Genomic DNA, 20,378 nt, shown 5'->3' with positions numbered 1-20,378 from the left:
ACCCAATCAGGAATCTAATTCGTGCAAATGGTAGGTTTGACTTAACTAAGGATTGGAGCAATATTCCGGACACGATGAGCTTCATGAATTAGAGACCAAGTTTTGGGTGCACCATGATTAGAGAATCATTGGACAAGAGTTGTCCACTCATCAGTTGACCCATCACCAATAACTGTTAGGTGAGGTGGTGAGCTAGTTGGTGAGACCGTACCACCCACTAGAAATCACTAATCACGGAGATTTTTACATCTCTACCTAGAGAGTGTAGGGATCTAAGAAAATAGTAGGAGCCTAATTTGTTTAAAAATGAAACCCCCAAAGAAATTGGTTATGTCTGATTACAAAATCTAACTAGAAACTCTTGACTCTCTACAAGAAACATGTTTGCGTCCAACCCCCTGACCAAAATACTAGACGCCCACAGATTGACTGGACCCAATTTCAAAGACTGGTTAAGGAACTACAGAATTATTCTAAGTTTCGAGAAACTGATCATGTCTGGACCAGGACCCACTTACCATGCCAGCACGTCCGACTGCTGAACAGAGAGCATCTTTGAAAAAGTGGATGGATGACAATAACAAAGCTAGGTACTATATGTTGGGTGCCATGTCTGATGACTTGCAACGCCAGCATGAGAATATTATGACTATCCACCAAATGTTGGCTCACCTACAAGAGTTATTTGGTGAACAAAGTCGTGCAGCCAAGTATCAAGTCTGCCAAAGACTTTTTAAGGCTAAAATGCATGATAGGCAGTCAGTCCAAGATTATTGTTTGACAATGATCAAGGACCTTGAGAAGCTCGATGTCATCCTAGATAGAGATTTTCAGATTGTTGTGATCCTTCAATCCTTATCTGATGCATATGGTCAGTTCATCATGAACTTCTATATGCATAAGATGCAGTATACCTTGACTGAGTTAATGAACATGTTGGTTACGGCTGAGCTTTTTTTGAAGGGTTCAAAAGGCTCAGTCCTGACTGTGGAGTGGACTTCTTCCTAGAGAAAGTCTTTTGGAAAGAAAAAGAAGTCTGCGAAGAAGTAGAAGGTGGATGGAAAGAAGAAGAAGATGGAACTAAAGAAGAAGGCTGCTGAAAAGAAAAAATATTTCCACTGCAATTCAGACGGCCATTGGAAACGAAACTATCCTCAGTATCTGGCCACCCTGAAGAACAAGAAGGATGGTCCTTCTGGAGGTATGCTCGTTATAGAATCTCATCTTACGATTTTCTCTGCATTCAGTTGGGTACTTGACTCTGGTTCTAGTGCTCATTTATGTACTTCTATGCAGGGTCTTGAGGAGAGCAGGAGGCTGAAGGATGGAGATATGATCCTACGCATCGGGAACGGAGCAAGAGTTACTGTTGTGGCCATGGAAACCTACCCTCTGCGATTATCGTTAGGATTAGATTTAGTTCTTAGAGACTGTTATTATGTGCCTGCAGCAAGCAGGAATTTAATTTCTGTTTCATGTTTAGCACAAGAAGGCTATGTGATTAGCTTTCATAAGAACCATTGTAATATATTTTATGAAAATAATAAAGTTACAAATGATTTTCTTATTAATGGTCTCTATCAGCTACATATTGATGTATCTGTATTTAATATCGAGCAAAATGTGAATGCCATAGGAATTAAAAGGCCTAAAGATAGTCTAAATGATAGGTATCTGTGGCACCTAAGGCTAGGTCATATAGTGGAAGACAGGGTTAACAAATTGGAGAAATTCGGGCTATTGAGTCCGTTGACTTTCGAGTCATATCCAGTTTGTGAATCATACCTTCAAGACAAAATGATCAAGCTCTCTTTTACAGGACATGGGGAAAGGGCCAGAGACCTACTTGCCCTAGTACATATAGATGTATGTAGTCCATTTGATGTGCCGGCTAGAGGCAAATATGTTACTTCATTACCTTCACTGTGTAGGGTTTCAGAGTGGGCATGCACAGTGAAAACATAATGAATTTTAAAATTTTAATAAAAAAATCTTAAATATTAAACCCTTAAACCAGTATCTCCTTGATGATTAACAATTATATATAACATAAATTCAAGATTAAATTTAAGTTATAGAAGAATACCTGCAGCGCTTAATCCAAATTTCGGTAGAACCTCCACCAGGCACCCAAGTGTTTGCCCTCCAATGGTGATCCACACAGGGCTATGATCAGGACACCAACTCTTTGAGATGATTCCTCCTCCAAAATTCTCACTCTAAGAATTTTCTTGAACACCAGGACCTCAAGACGCTCTTCCTCTTCTCCTAGCCTTCCTATCCCTACCTTTCTTCTCTCCTTGTCTTCCTTAATTCTCTTCCTAGACTCTTGTCCTAAAATTGGACTTGTCCTTTCTATTTTTGAACTTGTCCTAACAAGAGAAGGAAGAGACTAATTGGACAATAGGGAGAGGATGTTAGAAAGAAAGGAGGAATTGAAAATCTGAATGAATCCAATCCCCCGGTGCACCCCCCTTTAAATACTTAGCGATGGGTTGCCTTTGGAAATTTTTCGCGCCCCTTCCACGCACCATCTCGCATCCATCAGAAAATCTCACACCTCCTGATAAATTCTCATGCCTATCTGAAAGTTTTGGATACATGGCAATCATCGGAAAAAAATCCAAGAGATGCTTCATGCAGAAGGACTCTTCGGAACATTTTTCTCGATGATTTTTTGATGAGTTGCGCAGCTTCGCATGGCATAATTTTTTTCCACCACCTATCAATGTAATTTTGTCCATCCAATAGCCAAAAATTAAGGTGCTAACATGGTAATGTCGTGGAAAAAAATTCAGATTAAAAAGTGGCGTGACAAATGGGTTAGAGTCCTTCACAAGTTGGACTCTTGGTCAAGCGCATGGATCAAGCTGACAGGATTTCCAAATTCAACGAATTTCCACAATTAAACCAGAAGGAATTTTAACTTCAAAAAAATTATTGACACTCAAAATAAAGTTAAAAATTATTTAAAAATTTATTTCATCATGAAACATAGGATAAGCTCGAGGATGAGGCATCCCATCTCATGGGATGCGAAAACAGTTTCTGCACACAAAAACTGCACCCACGCACAAGAAAAATTCTTGACTCGTAGAGAATTAGTTTCCTAGCTCCAAATTTTTGGTACATGTAGAAAAGGCTGAACCAACTCAAATTCAAAATTTATTTGAATTAATTTGGCTTTAATTAGCCCGATCTGGAATCAATTTTAAACCTGATTCGAAATAAGGAGCTAGTTTTTTGCAACATGTGCTAGCATGTCAATTTTGCAAACATGATCTAATCCAATTAGACCTCTGATCAATACCTTTTATGTGTGACCCATTGGATTCCACATCTAGCCAGCAATAGGTCTGAGTTCAAGTCGATTTGATTTGATTAGAATTTAATCTAACCGATCTAGATCCAATCGAGCTAACCCGATTTTAGCAATTAGAACTCTTTCTAATTGGTGATTGAATTAAACTCTTTAATTCAATCAAACCCATAAGATAAGATTGACGTCTAGCAATGTATCATGTCTACCTGAAAGATATGAAATTTTTTATAGAAATACCAAAAATACCCTTCAGTGGAAAGTTATCGTGCAATTTGATCCTGCGATCTCCCTGCACCTCGAATATGACTCTGGATATGGAATGATGTCAAATCTAATATCATACTCATATTTCTCTCAATCTTATATGATGATTCAATTAATAAAATATTAGAAACTTTTTCTAATTTTTATTTTCCTTTGATCAAAGGCTTCCTGAATTATCAATCGATCAGAACAAGTAGGATGCGATTTTCTCTTACCAGGAGTGATCGATTCCATATTGACCTACTCACAACCTCCATACACATTCTACCATATCTAGAACACCCCGTATATGACTAAGTCATGAATGAGTATGAACCAAAAAATATAAATTCATGTATACAAGGTTCTATGGTAGTCTCAGGTCAAAGGATTACATGCACAACTCCCACTATAAGAAAATATCTCTTGACAGGTAAGTAAATTCCATAAGATGTTTCTTAAGTCGGATCAATTCAGTGAACTCATTCTCTAATGAGCACCCACTTCTTTGTATTAGTGTCTCACACAAGTGGCATATGAGATCTGCCACCCTCTCCATCGAGCATACATAGAAAGTGCTAATCTATCCGGAACATTGATCTCCTACTCAATGCTCCTATGACTAGGAATATTCTAAATCAGGATTTTTAGGATTTTAGGTCTCATAGGTATGATCTCATCATAACCCTAAACCCATTTTCCTGATTTATGGAGTTCATCATAATCATTACTAAAGTAAGATGCAACATATGATGAAAATGCCTTTTATTATTTAAAGAGTCAATACATAAGTCTGAAAGATTACAAGGAAAACCCATCAAAATACAAATTTCGATCGGCTTGTAGGACATATTCCTTTCAATCTCCCACTTGCACTAAAGTCAATCGCCCTTATATTTTATCCCCATACAATCGAGATGGCGATCGAACTGCTGCTGTGGTAGAGCCTTAGTGAATGGGTCTGCTATGTTATTCTTTATTTCTACTCGTTCAATGACAACATCTTGTCTTTCGATTATTTCACGAACGAGATGGAAGCGTCTTAGAATATGCTTAGATTTATGATGAGACCTTGGTTCCTTTACTTGAGCAACTGCTCCAATATTATCACAGTAAAGTGGTACTGAATTCTTAATCTCAGGAACGATACCCAACTCAGTGATGAACTTCTTCATCCAGACAGCTTCCTTGGCGGCTTCACTTACAGCTATATATTCTACCTCAGTGGTTGAGTCAGCTACAATCTGCTGCTTGAAACTTTTTCAACTAACAGCTCCACCATTAAGAGTAAAGACATACCCTGAAGTGGACTTACTATCATCAGGGTCTGATTGGAAACTAGAGTCAGAATAACTTTCTAGTTTTAAATCAGATCCTCCATATACTAAAAAAATATCTTTAGTCCTTCTTAGGTACTTAAGAATATTTTTCACTGCTTTTCAATGATCTTCTCCTGGATCAACCTGAAATCTACTAACTATGCCTAAGGTATAGGCAACATCAGGCCTAGTACATAGCATAGCATACATGATCGACCCTACTGCCGAAGCATAGGGAATAGAACTCATTCTATTTCTCTCTTCCGGTGTTTTAGGAGACATCTTTTTAGAGAGATGTATGCCTTGACTCATGGATAAATAACCTCTTTTACTTCCATCCATGCTAAACCTCTTTAGCACTAAGTCTATGTACCTGGATTGGGACAAGCCTAATATCCTCTTAGATCTATCCCTATAGATCTTTATACCTAGTATATAGGATGCTTCACCCAAATTCTTCATGAAAAACTTACTTGATAGCCATGTCTTGACCGATTGTAACATTGGGATATCATTCCCAATAAGAAGTATGTCATCCACATATAAAACTAAGAAGATAATGGCACTCCCACTAGTCTTCTTGTATACACAAGGTTCATCTACATTTTTGATAAAGCCAAACTCTTTGACTGTAACATCAAATCGGATGTTCCAACTCCTCGAGGCCTGTTTTAATCCATAAATAGATTTTTTAAGCTTGCATACCTAATTTTCTCTCCCTTTTGAGACAAACCCTTCTGGCTGAGACATGTAAATCTCTTCCTCAAGATAATCATTAAGGAAGACGGTCTTCACATCCATTTGCCAAATCTCATAATCATGGTATGCTGCTATTGCAAGCATAATCCGTATAGATTTGAGCATGGCAACAGGTGAAAATATTTCATCATAATCAATACCCTGTTTTTGCCTGAAACCTTTGGCTACTAATCTAGCTTTATAGGTTTCAACTTGGCCATCCACTCCAATCTTTTTCTTATAGACCCATTTGCATCCAATAGGGGTCATACCCTCTGGTGCATCAACCAAAGTCCACACTTGGTTGGAATACATGGAGTCCATTTCGGATTTCATAGCCTCTAGCCATTTGTCTGAGTCCCTTCTCATGATGGCTTCCGTATAGGTCAAAGGTTCATCATTCTCAATGATGTGGGTTTCATTATTCTCAATAACGAACCCATACCTCATAGGTGTATTCCGCACCCTATCCGACCTTTGAAGAGGTGTACTTTATGTTTGTACTTCATTAATGGATATTTTTGGTTGAGGATCATCTTGTGCTTGCATTTGTAGGTCTTGAACTTCTCCAAGTTCAATTTTCTTCCCACTACCTCTTTCTAGGATAAACTCTTTTTCTATAAAAGTGGCATATTTACTGACAAATACCTTATGTTCAGTAGGATGGTAAAAGAGGTATCCTATACTCTCTTTAGGATAACCTACAAACAAGCATTTATCTGCCCTAGCACTCAGCTTATGTCCAAAATTTTTTTTAACATAAGCTGGACAGCCCCATATCTTAAGATACTTAAGATTAGGCTTTTTTTCTCTCCATATCTCATATGGAGTGCTTGATACAGATTTTGAAGGTACTCTATTCAAGATATAGACAGCAGTTTCTAGGGCATATTCCCAGAAAGAAATTGGCAAATCTGTAAGGCACATCATGGACCGCACCATATCTAATAAAGTACGATTCCTCCTTTCTACTACACCATTTAGCTGTGGTGTATAGGGAGGGGTCCATTCTGAGAGAATTTTATTTTCTTTAAGATGATCTAAAAATTCATTGGATAAGTATTCTCCTCCTCGATCAGATCGAAGGATTTTAATACTTTTTTCAGTTTGTTTCTCGACTATACTTTGATACTCTTTAAATTTATCAAAGGCTTCGGACTTGTGTTTCATAAGATACACATATCCAAACCTAGATAAATCATCAGTGAACGTTATAAAATAAGAGTATCCTCCTCTGGCTTCTGTTGTCATAGGACCACATACATCAGTATGTACAAGTCCTAATAACTCACTTGTCCTTTCTCCATGTCTACTAAATGGAGTCTTAGTTATTTTTCTCATAAGACAAGATTCACAAGTACCTAATGATTCATAATCATAAGGATCAAAGAACTCTTCTTTGTATAACTTGTTAATCCTTGTCTCACTTATATGACCAAGTCGACAATGCCAAAGTAAAGTATTATTCAACTCTTCTCTCTTTCGCTTTTTACTTTCATTAATATGGAAAATATTGTCATTAGATAGAATTAGAAGACCATTATTAATAACGCCATGACAGATAATTTTATTAGAAAAAGAAATTGAGCAACTATTGCTCTTTCCATTTATTTCATAATCTCGTTGCAATAGTAACGATACAGAAATAATATTTCTAATGATCTTAAGCATATAATAACAGTTTTCTAGCTCTAAGATCTTTCCAGAAGGTAACTTTAACATATATGTCCCTACAGCCTCTGCTTGGATGGACTCTCCTCCAGCACCGTAGAGCTCAAAGTCATCCTTCTTCAGCACTCTAATGATCTGCAGCCCCTGCAATGACTTGCAGATATGAGAACCGCAGGCAGTATCCAATAGCCAAGAGTCTGAATTGGAAGAACTTAATGACAAAATTGTATGTATCTCATACATACCTTTTGGTGCATCGCTTGCACCTGCCTTTATAGTTGCAAGATATAATTTGCAATTTCTTTTCCAGTGTCCTGCCTTGCCGCAGTGAAAGTAGGTACCCTGTCCGGAGACTTTCTTCCCCTTCTTCTTCATCTTGCCACCCTTAGGATTCAGTACTTTCTTTGAACCCTTAAAACCTGACTTCTTCTTAGAGGTTTTACCCATAAGAAGAAGTAGAGCCTTTTCTTTCTTAATATGGCTCTCAGCTGTCTTAAGCATATTTAACAACTCAGGTAAGGAGATATTCAGTTTGTTCATATGATAGTTCACAACAAACTGAGCGAATGACTCGGGAAGAGATTGCAGGATCAAATCCTGACTTAATTCTCCATCCATCACAAAATCAAGTTGACCCAATCTAGTGATCAGATCAATGACGTTCAGGATATGGTCTTGTACGGATGATCCCTCAGTCATTCTAGCACGGAATAACTACTTAGATACCTCATATCTAGCAGTTCTACTCTATTCTCTATACAACTCTTTAAGATTGAGGAGTATGGATTGAGTATCCATGCTCTCATGCTGCCTCTGCAACTCATTGCTCATAGAGGCCAGTATGATGCACTTGACAGTCAAACTGTCATTCTTCCATATCCTGTATGTGGATACCTCCTCTTCTGTGGCATCATCCCCAACTTCTTGTGGTTCAGGAATGTCAAGAATATAGGAGAGTTTCTCCTGAGTGAGTACGATCTTTAAATTCCTCAATCAGTCCACATAATTAGGACCGGTCAACTTGTTGGAATCTAAAATTCCTCGCAATGATAGTGAAGATGCCATTTGTAGAATTTAATCTACAATAATTAAAGAATATTACATAAGCAAACAACTCATATTAACTCATACAATTAAATAAGGTCTTTAGATTTAATTGTACCTCCCACTATTTTATTGAACATCATAACCCTCTACTATGATGAACGAGACATATGTTATATTTATCTTAGTGGGATTGAGACCCTAATTCCTCATAATGATCTTGTGTTAACACAACAAACCCTTATGAGTTCATAGGTAGGAAACTCTTTTCAATTGCATCTCATGCAATTTTTAATATTATATCTTGGCCTCTAAAATATTATTAGCCTTGTGTTAACACAACAAGCTATAATATTTTAGTTAAGTTAGACCCTTCATTTCAATACAATCAAATTCTAATATAACTGCCCTTGTGTTAACACAACAAAGCAGTATATTCAAAATTGCCGTAAGCATCTTCTATGCACCAGGATTATATTATATCAATTCTTATGACAAGCCTCATGTTAACACAACAAACTAGCTATAGTTCATGATGTAACATTAACCTAGCATGAAGGAAGGCCCTTAATAGTATTTTCAACATTAGGGTTTTTCAATATCAAGATCACTTAATCAAATTGGCCAGGTAAGTAAGGTGGGGGTCCCCCCGTTGCTTTCCTTAGACACCAATAAATTGGCCAGATCAGACAATGGAACCAATTAAAAAAATCACCTATAGCATTTTCCTAGACACCAATTGATCAATTGATCAAGAATTGGTTAACCCATTGTTGCATATCACTACCACTTAATATAATTTTCTAATGAGGGCTTTTATTGGGTCTCATGCACATTCTAACTACATAATACCCATTTATGTATTAATATTAAAATTTTCTACATGTGTAAGTGTAACATATGGACATTCATCATCGTAGGACAACCTTGCAACATAATCCCATTATGCTAGGACAACCTTATGTCAAGATGATGAAGTGGTGAATGATATATGTATTATTTCATATCATCATATGAAAGCATAAATTATTTTATAGTATAAATCATACTATGGATCATATAAATATTATGTATATATGATTGAACCAAACAAGGCCAGCTTTGATACCACTATAGGGTTTCAGAGTGGGCATGCACAGTGGAAATATAATGGATTTCAAAATTTTAATAAAAAAATTCTAAATATTAAACCCTTAAACCAGTATCTCCTTGATGATTAACAATCATATATAACATAAATTCAAAATTAAATTTAAGTTATAGAAGAATACCTGCAGCGCTTAATCCAAATTTCGACAGAACCTCCACCAGGTGCCCAAGTGTTCGCCCTCCAACGGTGATCTACACAGGGCTATGATCAGGACACCAACTCTTTGAGATGACTCCTCCTCTAAAATTCTCACTCTGAGAATTTTCTTGAATACCAGGACCTCAAGACGCTCTTCCTCTTCTCCTAGCCTTCCTATCCCTACCTTTCTTCTCTCCTTGTCTTCCTTAATTCTCTTCCTAGACTCTTGTCCTAAAATCAAACTTGTCCTTTCTATTTTTAGACTTATCCTAACAAGAGAAAGAAGAGACTAATTGGACAATAGGGAGAGGATATTAGAAAGAAAGGAGGAATTGGAAATCTGAATGAATCCAATCCCCCGACGCACCCCCCTTTAAATACTTAGCGATGGGTTGCCTTCGAGAATTCTTCGCACCCCTTCCACGTGCCATCTCGCATCCATCAAAAAATCTCATACCTCCTGATGAATTCTCATGCCTATCTGGAAGTTTTTGATACATGGCAATCATCGGAAAAAAATCCAAGAGACGCTTCATGCAGAAGGACTCTTCAGAACATTTTCTCGATGATTTTTCGATGAGTCGCACAGCTTCGCATGGCATAATTTTTTTCCACCACCCATCAATGTAATTTTGTCCATCCAATGGCCAAAAATTAAGGTGCTAACATTAGAATGTCGTGGAAAAAAATTCAGATTAAAAAGTGGCGTGACAAATGGGTTAGAGTCCTTCACAAGTTGGACTCTTGGTCAGGCGCATGGATCAGGCTGACAGGATTTCTAACTTCAACGAATTTTCATGATTAAAACAGAAGGAATTTTAACTTCAAAAAAATTCCTGACACTCAAAATAAAGTTAAGAATCATCCAAAAATTTATTTCATCATGGAACATAGGATAAGCTTGAGGATGAGGCATCCCATCTCATGGGATACAAAAACTGTTTCAGCACACAAAAACTGCACCCACGCACAAGAAAAATTCTTGACTCATGGAGAATTGGTTTCCTGGCTCTAACTTTTTGGTACATGCAGAAAATAGCTGAACCAACTCAAATCCAAAATTGATTTGAATTAATTTATCTTTAATTAGCCCAATCTGGAATCAATTTTAAACTTGATTCGAAACAAGGAGCTAGTTTTTTGCAACATGTGTTAGCATGTCAATTTTGCAAACATGATCTAATCCAATTAGACCCCTGATCAAAAACCTTTGTGTGTGTGACCCATTGGATTCCACATCTAGCTAGCAATAGGTCTAAGTTCAAGTTGATTTGATTTGATTAGAATTTAATCTAACCAATCTAGATCCAATCGAGCTAACCCGATTTCAGCAATTAGAACTCTTTCTAATTGGTGATTGAATTAAACTCTTTAATTTGATCAAACCTATAAGACAAGATTGACTTCTAGCAATGTATCATGTCTACCTGAAAGATATAAATTTTTTTATGAAAATACCAAAAATACCCTTCAGTGGAAAGTTATCGTGCAATTTGATCCTGCGATCTCCCTGCACCCCGAATATGACTCTGGATATGGAATGATGTCAAATCTAATATCATACTTATATTTCTCTCAATCTTATATAATGATTCAATTAATAAAATATTAGAAGCTCTTTCTAATTTTTATTTTGCTTTGATCAAAGGCTTCCTGAATCATCAATCGATCAGAACAAGTAGGATACGATTTCCTCTTACCAGGAGTGATCGATTCCATGTTGACCTACTCACAACCTCCATACATATTCTACCATATCTAGAACACCCTGTACGTGACTAAGTCATGAATGAGTATGAACCAAAAAATATGGATTCATGTATACAAGGTTCTATGGTAGTCTCAGGTCAAAGGATTACATGCACAACTCCCATTAAAAGAAAACATCTCTTGACAGGTAAGTAAATTCCATAAGATGTTTCTTAAGTCGGATCAATTCAGTGAACTCATTCTCTAATGAGCACCAACTTCCTTGTATTAGTGTCTCATACAAGTGGCATATGAGATCTGCCACTCTCTCAATCGAGCATACATAGAAAGTGCTAATCTATCCGGAACATTGATCTCCTACTCAATGCTCCTATGACTAGGAATATTCTAAATCAGGATTTTTAGGATTTTAGGTCTCATAGGTATGATCTCATCATAACCCTAAATCCATTTTCCTGATTTATGGAGTTCATCATAATCATTACTAAAGTAAGATGCAACATATGATGAAAATGCCTTTTATTATTTAAAGAGTCAATATATAAGTCTGAAAGATTACAAGGAAAACCTATCAAAATACAAATTTCGATTGGCTTGTAGGGCATATTCCTTTCACACTGATGATATGTCTAGGTACGGGTATGTGTTTCTAATGAAACACAAGTCTGAAGTCTTTGAAAAGTTTAAAGAATTCAGACATGAAGTAGAAAAATAAATAGGAAAGTCTATTAAGATTCTTCGATCAGATCGAGGAGGTGAATACCTTAGTCAGGAGTTCCTAGACTATCTTAAGGACAATGGCATAATCTCTCAATGGACTCCACCTGGAATGCCACAACTCAACAAAATTTCAGAATGGAGGAATCGAACCCTATTAGATATGGTCCGTTCCATGATGAGCTTCACGGACCTCCCTGAGTTTCTTTCAAGACATTGTCTCATGACAGCAATATATGTATTGAATAGGATTTTCTCTAAAATTGTTCCTACCATCCGTATGAGATATGGCATGGTAAGAAGCCAAGTCTGAGTCATCTCAGAATTTGAGATTATTCGGCTCATGTCAAGAGACAGCAGGCGGACAAGTTAGAGTTCAGGTCTTTTAGAGATCGATTCATAGGATATCCTAAAGAGTCATTAAACCCTTTTGTTAAATGGGCTGCCAAAATGCTAGCCCAATCTTACTATTCTAAGGGCCTAAATGGGCTTGCCTACGAGCCAAGGTCCATTTTGACATCTCTACATGATGGCCCAAAGTGCATTTAGTCCTGGAGAAATTCATTGTGCACCGCTCGTGGTGTAGAAAATCTGACGTGGAGTGCACTGTTTCACTCTATTGACACAATTTTTCGATGCGCATTTAATACCCACAGTTCTATTTTTTCGTTTGAAATTTTGAATGATGAAAGTGCCCTATTTTGATAAAATTATGACATTCAAGATGAAAATTATGATCTTATGGATCAAGATTATGACATCCTGTGACATCCTGTGATAGGATATTATAATTTTGATCTAAAATATCATAATTTTTTTCTTAGATATCATAATTTTGTCAAAATATAGGAGTATTTCCGTTATTCACAAAAAAATTAGTAATTTTACTAGACGAAAATGCCCCTCTATTTTGACAAAATTATGACATTCAAGATGCAAATTATGATATTGTAGGTCAAAATTATGTTTGGATATCATAATTTTGATCCACAAGATCATAATTTTCATCTTAGATGTCATAATTTTGTCAAAACCGAGAGATATTTTCATCATTTAAAATTTTAAACAAAAAAATAGAACTGCAGGCATTAAATGAATATTAAATGTGCGTTGAAAAGTGATGATCATGTAGTCCAATAGGATGAAGCAGTGTGCTCTACATCAAATTTTCTACGTAGGCGATGCACAAAGAATTTCTCTTTAGTCCTGATCGGCTCAATATAGCATTGTAGGCTGATGGCACTTTGGCAGTCAAGAAATTAACTTACATAGTTGATTATCATGATTTTCGACCTACCATGACTACTAGGATAATCAACCCTTCTACCGAAATAACATCCCTAGAGAAACTGATGAGGATTAATCTCATCATAAAGAAAGCATCATAAAATAATATATTGACAAAATTTTCATTATCAATTAGGATGTGTCAGCTGGAGTGCTGAACATAACATAGGTGAGCTATCATCCGGCAATTTTAGATATTTTTTCAGGGTCATCGTGATCTGATAATAATCCCGTGAGAATTGTAGGCGGGTAAAATTGTGACTTCACGTTGGCTAATAATCAAGGTAAATAGATTGGTTATACATGAAGAAGGTTCAGCTCGGATTTGACCGAAGTCAGCCAGTTGTCCCTGTAACACCTCCCAATCTAAGAAGATTAACATTTGTCGGTTTAACATTTAGCATTGTTAGGCCCTTCCAAGTTTGGAGATGTGAAACTCTCTGAACATAACTATAATCCATGTACTAGAAGTGAAGACCTCCTGAGAAGAGGCTAGCAAAGACATCGGTAACCTGTCATCCTCTCTCATATTGACTCCTGACCCTTCTCATCCGAATCAGTAGTCTCCTGAACATCAAAATGAGGATAGGGGGAATGGTTGGAGCCGGTTGGACAAATATCTCTCTAAGAACTCGCACTCGTAGGAGCTGAGGACAACTTTGATGAGCTCCCAGTGGATAATAAAACCATCGCCTAAATCATACCTTCAAGTTAAGGTTCGACACATTTCAATGGATAGTTTTGCAACAGCCATCTAACCTGTCTGAATTGGATCTCAGATCTAGTGTTTGCGCTCCAGACAGCTTCATAAAATCATTGACTTTCCATCTGACAATAAAATTTAATAACTACTAGACATGGTAAAAGACCAAATTAGTTTAGTATTTGCTGCTGATTATTGAGTCATGCCATGAGGGTACGGTGGCTGTTGAAATATAAAATATCAGCTCAGCTTAAGTATGCTCTCTCACTAGAAAGCTAGGCAATTATCCGAAAAGAGGTACCTAAGGATCCAAGTTGGTATTAAGCTCTGACCAGCCTGAACGTGATTCTCGTGATGCAAATCTGTTGAAAAGGAAATATTTTTTTGGATGAGTCGCAATTGGAACAGGTTAAGGTCGTATTTGATACACCAAGGACTTGAAGCAATTCAAAACCATCACTCATGGTTCCTCTACCATGAAAATATTGATGAAATCTGAAAGAAGGTTTAAATTGAAGGTCTATATTTATCATTGTCAATCAATGCACTGTTAGAAAATTTACAACAGTATCCAATGTAATGCATTTTCTTTGTTGGCAGGTGGAACGCCCATGGGATAGCCCAATCTCATTTTCAGACCATTGAGATAAATTTGAGATTTTGTCAATGACATATGTTTCCTTCTTTGGGAAAGCAAACCCTTCTCTCTATATCTTCTGCTTCTCATTATATCTTCTCCCTTTTCTATTTATTCTCCAAAAGAAAAAAAAAAGAAACATATGCTTTTGCTCGTTCATCTTCCCCTACCCACATTAAGTCAACAACATAGTAAAAAAGAATCCTGTCAGTTGGAGGCAAATATGTAGACCAAAAATTCTGGGTGGCCTGGGCATCACAAATCTCAGAACTCAAAATAAAGTCATGCTTTTGAGATGGTGGTTTAAATTTTATGAGGAGATTGAGAAGCCATGGTGCTCTCTGATCAGGAATGCTTACTATGCTAAGACAATGCCAGGAGATCCTAACTCGAGGGTTACCAAAGTCTCTTCACCTTTTTGGAGGAATGTATTAAAGGTAAAATATATGGCTCAACAATTTTCAGTGTTTAAGGTGGGCAATGGGAGCTTGATATCATTCTGGAATGATCCTTGGTACGAGGATGTTACTCTTGCTAGGCGATTCCGTCACTTATATGTAGCGGCCCACCAATCTTCAAGTTCGATTTATCACTTCAAGGAAAGTCGATTGGTCCAGGCTTTTTAGAGCTCCTCTATGTTCAGCTGCTAGGGATGAGCTACAGGAGTGGGAGAGAATTAGAAGACAGCTGCAACTCGGGAGAGACAAGGACATCAGAAGTTGGAAATGGCAACCCAACAAACCATTTTCACTGCAGAGGTGTTACTTCTTCATGATGCATGGTAGAGTGATCTCCTTCTATATTAGAATTATCTGGAAAACTCCGATTCCGGAGAAGGTCAAGATTTTTAGTTGGTTGTGCTACCAGAACAGAGTGCTCACGGCAGATAACTTGCATAAGAAAGGAGTACGAGGCCCACATGTCTGTCCCCTGTGCTCCAGTTACTTAGAAACGCTAGATCACTTAATGATGAGCTGTGAGTACTCCAGAAAGATATGTCCTCACTCCTTCGTTTCTTCACTGTTAATCAGCTTCCTAATACTATCTATGAGTTATGGCACTTATGCAGACCAACAACAGGTGATTCAGAATGGACAAAAGCTTAGGATGCAGGCCTAGCAGTAGGATTTTGGAGTATCTGGAAAGAGAGGAATGGCCGGATTTTCAGATTTGAAGCTTACTCTTACTGGATGGTCTCCAATCGGATAACATCTTTGTTCTTTGACTGGACTGCTAATGCCCAAAACCATGCTATAGAAGCGATTGGGAGGCAATTACAGTCTAAAAACCTATGCACACCCACTATTTCTTCAGGCTCTTATAGTACTACCAACACTTTGCAACAGGCCGCAGCTGAAAATATTCCATACGAGCGCTAAACAGGTGTCTTCAGACCTATTTTATGTAAATTCCTAGATCTGTCTTCAGACCTGTCTTTAGACATGTTATTACTCAACATAGCCTGTTTTACGTGAAGGTTCTTCAGGGACAGGAAGGGTGTATTATTTTGTATTGGGGCCCAAGTTCTGCCCATGAACCGAAAAGTCCATGTCCTCTGAATGCTCCCCCATTCTTGCAAATAATACAATATAGTTTAACTCGGTAGAAGTATCTTCCTTTCTCCGTCACTTCAAAAAAAAAAAAAGAAAACATAGATATTTCCTTTTTGATATTAAGAGGAGGTTCAACAGAGCCACCCGACCAACATAGATATTTCATCCAACCTTTGTTTGATAATTTTCAATTCAGATGACATTTCCAACCCCCTTGCAACCCAAAGTTCCCAGAATCATGAACCAGACCAACCAAACAAAATAAGATTTACCACAATTCAACAATGGTTCATCTTCTTACCCGATGCACCAATAATATTTCACATTCCAAACTTTGGGGAAGACCACTTCAAACTAAGAAGAATATAAGCAGTTACTGATTCTTTTGCATGGTTACTCTCACTACCCAAATTCAACCTGAAAAAATGATGCTGCAAAAGAGGATGAAAAGATGGTCCAGTGGCCTTCTAACTGCACCAACACTGGTACCAAAAAAATAATTGCAATTTGCTCACAGCGTCAATATAAATAATTCAACCACATGTTTCCTTCTGCATGCATTTTTGAAAGCTATAAATTCTGTATAGCAGAAAGTTATACCCTGGAATGCCATCTAAATTACATTGCCCGGTTTCTAATAACTGAGATCTAGAAAACTAGGTTTCTCATCTATTAACTTAATCAAAAACTAATGCAACATAAACCAACTGAAATCAGACCATAACCTTTCTGTGTAATTATGTGTACATAAATACAGAGGAATTGATAATGTCAATTGGATATCAACTAGGAAATTTGTTGATAATGTAATCTTCTGGTCATGCAGCGAATCAACATAGTGGCAGGAAAAAATTGCTAAAAGATGCTGAATAGGTACTGTGACAACAGTCTTCCAATAGCCAAAATCCGCACTGGAGGGTGCAGTTGGCTGGTTCCAAGGATAGTTATGCAGATAGCAGCAGGATTGGGTCTTCTAGGGCTTATGTCATGCTTTGTTGGAAAGGATTGCTGCCATTTAAAAGTAGAACCATAACACAATGGTCAACACATCTTAGCTTTTAGGTTCGCTATATAATCAATGTTACTCAGATAATTAATTGAGGAAAATTTATCAAATAGAATGAAAAGCTCTAGCTGATGACTCGGTGTTAAGGTACTCAAACAATGATCTATGCATTTTTACTGGCTAAAAAGACAGTAATAAATAATTGATAGGAAAGTTAAGGTTATCCTTTGGATTCTTAGTAGATGAAGTTATTTTCGATTAGATTACTCTAGTTGTTGCTAGGATTGTACAAGTGCGATGTATAGTTTCCTATAAACAAGGCCCTATAAAGGTCTAAATTTGTAATGGAAGAACTCGTTATCCGATAAAACATTGATTGAAAACTATGTTAGTCTCTCCCCTTTGTACCTTTCTTTAACTGTCCCTCGGTGGTTCTTGCCTCCCATATATCTCTCCTATAAAGAACTGATGTTCAGTCTCTTACCTCCATAATGATGATGTCAAGAAATTATATTCAGATTTTGACAGCATTCTTGGGATATGGGATTGAGGATATTTTGGAGGAATTCTTGGGTACTCCACCATGTGTGCTATAGACAAGCCAATAGAAAGATAAGACATTAGCATTTTGATCTGAAAAACTCTGCAACCACCTCAACACACCGGTCCAAGACCCATGGGAGCATTTCTTTTTTTTTTTTTTTTTTTTGATAAGGAAAAGGAATTTGGGGGGGGAGGCAACCAGCGTAGCTATCCTCTCCGGGCGTGACCATGAGTGCCCCCATTCCATTGGAGAATGTTTGATGCGTGACGACAACAAAGATGGGAGCATTTCTTCACAGCTCAGTCTTACTTCCTACGCCTTCATTTTTTCTTTACTGATGAGTTCTTTTGTTTACATTACATCATTTTGGTAAATTAACATAAATTTTTGCTGTTAAATTTCATAAGCATGAGAATTGTGGTCGCTAATTGATAAAGCTTAGGACTACAAAAACTTTACCCACAAGTCAAAGGCACTAAACCTCAGATGGAATAGATCAACATAAATTGAAGGTTGATTTTCAGCTCCCTACCTTAATATAGTCTTTCAAAAACCTTTAAACTGTGAAACTAAGAAGACTAAGGTAAGTTGTTGTTGGACTAGATATCCACAAGAAAGACCCACCCTACAATTGGTTCAATCACGACATTGACCATTGGATCATGCTCCACATAGATCTCAATGCCACCCGAAATCCATCAATCGCCACCTGCACAGACCTCGAAGCAACCATTGCGTGATCGAATGGTGGATTCGCAGGAAGGAAGATGAATCTTCTTTCGCACGAAAGACACAAACCCGTCCTTACAAATTTTGCTCTACTAAGAGTTCTATGGCATAATATTATGGTCTATCTAGGATCCCAACTTTTGTGGAATAGGCAATAAAAAGTGCTGCTTTTGTTTCTTTTATCTCGATGAAAATGTTTTTATATTGATGAAGCAGACTTTACTAATAGGATTCCTTATGATGTTTCAGGTTTAGAAATTTCTCAACATAACAATATGCCACCATGCCCCAGCCATCCCCCCACACTCTTCTTTTCCTCTCTTTCCTTGTCTAACATTAAATAATGAATTAAGGGATAAATATCAAACACATGAGATACTGAGAAAAGAGAGACAAATAATGGATTTTTATGCAAATTTCTTTTCATTTGGAGGTACCAAGAATCATTAGGGTGAACATGGAGAAATCAATATGGAATTAAGGGAAGAAAATAGATTTCTCATAATCTGAAAGGATGCACAGGCAGAATGGAATCTTGAAGGAGTATGAAGCACTAAAGACATGGAAATTTCCTAGGCATATAGCTTGTCATTTGATATGAATACCCATTCTGATTTTCTTTATTTATGATTTGAATCTCTTCTAGACTTTTTGTTCACATGTCCACTCCAACAGAAGAGATTTTGGCGTTTGAGAGTCACTGGTTTGATTGATCAAACTGTCATGGAGGCTTACTTTTGATAGACTATACAAGGAGATTAATTTGTTTAATAGCCTATATCCTCTGTATACCTCTTGAATGGAATGCGGTAGATCTTAAATGTGATTTGAAATTCTTCATATAATCAGAGAGTATGTTGTCAACAAAAAATTTCCAAAGATCTCTAAGTTATAGATGTGAAACTGTCATTTGGTTCAGAAATGAGAACACAATGTGCAAGCCTTACAATCTAAAAGCTGGAAGTGCTGGATACAAGTCTACAGTGACAACCTTATATCATCTACTTAATGGGAAAGCCTGACGATTATTTTCATATGATTAATAAGCAGTTCTTAAGAAAAGAAACCAAGGGCTAAAGATTGAAATGAAAATAGTGGTGATGGAAACTTCTGTTTGACAAATTGAATACACAACAACAGAGGACTGAGGCAAGAAAAGAAGTGTAGAAGTGTGACCTTGACAATAGAAGTCATTAAAAGACTCCAGAATGAAACTCAAAAATCTAAAGCTGAGGATAGGGGTGCTAAAACTGATACATTATAAGACCAAGAAGCTTGTAAGCAAAAAGAAAAAAAATAAGCGGGAAAGAAAACTTTGCAGATCTCATTCCAAAGCATAGCTACACAATTAGCCCCATAATTCTCATTGACAGGACTGACACATAAAAAGACCAAGTTTTGCATGTGATAAACAAAAGTTTCAAAAAGGCTATTTAGTAGAAGAGTAAAAGAAAAGAAGCTTAACACGATATGTTAGTTCTGTGTAACAGGGTACAGCTGTGACCTGGACATTTGAATTGTTGATATTTGATAAGTCTATGGAATGAAATTAAAAAAATCTGAAGTTGAAGATTGGTGTGATAAAATAATATCTTATGCAACTAGGATGGATGTTAATAAAACAAAATGGGAGAGAGAAATTTGCATATCTCATTGAAAAACACAGCAACACAATTAACACCATGATTCTCACTGACCAGAAATATACACAAAAGAAAAAGAGTTTATACGGGAGAAATAAACACTATAATATGGCTATTTATTAGAATAACAAATGGAAAGCAGGAAAATGTGATATGTTATAGCATTTATAAACAACTATATCACCAGAATATCTGTAGCAAAAGACTTGATTATTTTTTTGCTA

Source organism: Elaeis guineensis, chromosome 1 (genome assembly GCF_000442705.2).
Source record: "Elaeis guineensis isolate ETL-2024a chromosome 1, EG11, whole genome shotgun sequence".
NCBI classification, from domain to species: Eukaryota; Viridiplantae; Streptophyta; class Magnoliopsida; order Arecales; family Arecaceae; genus Elaeis; species Elaeis guineensis.
The sequence above is the reverse complement of the archived record's forward strand: the minus strand, read 5'-3'. Positions refer to the sequence as shown.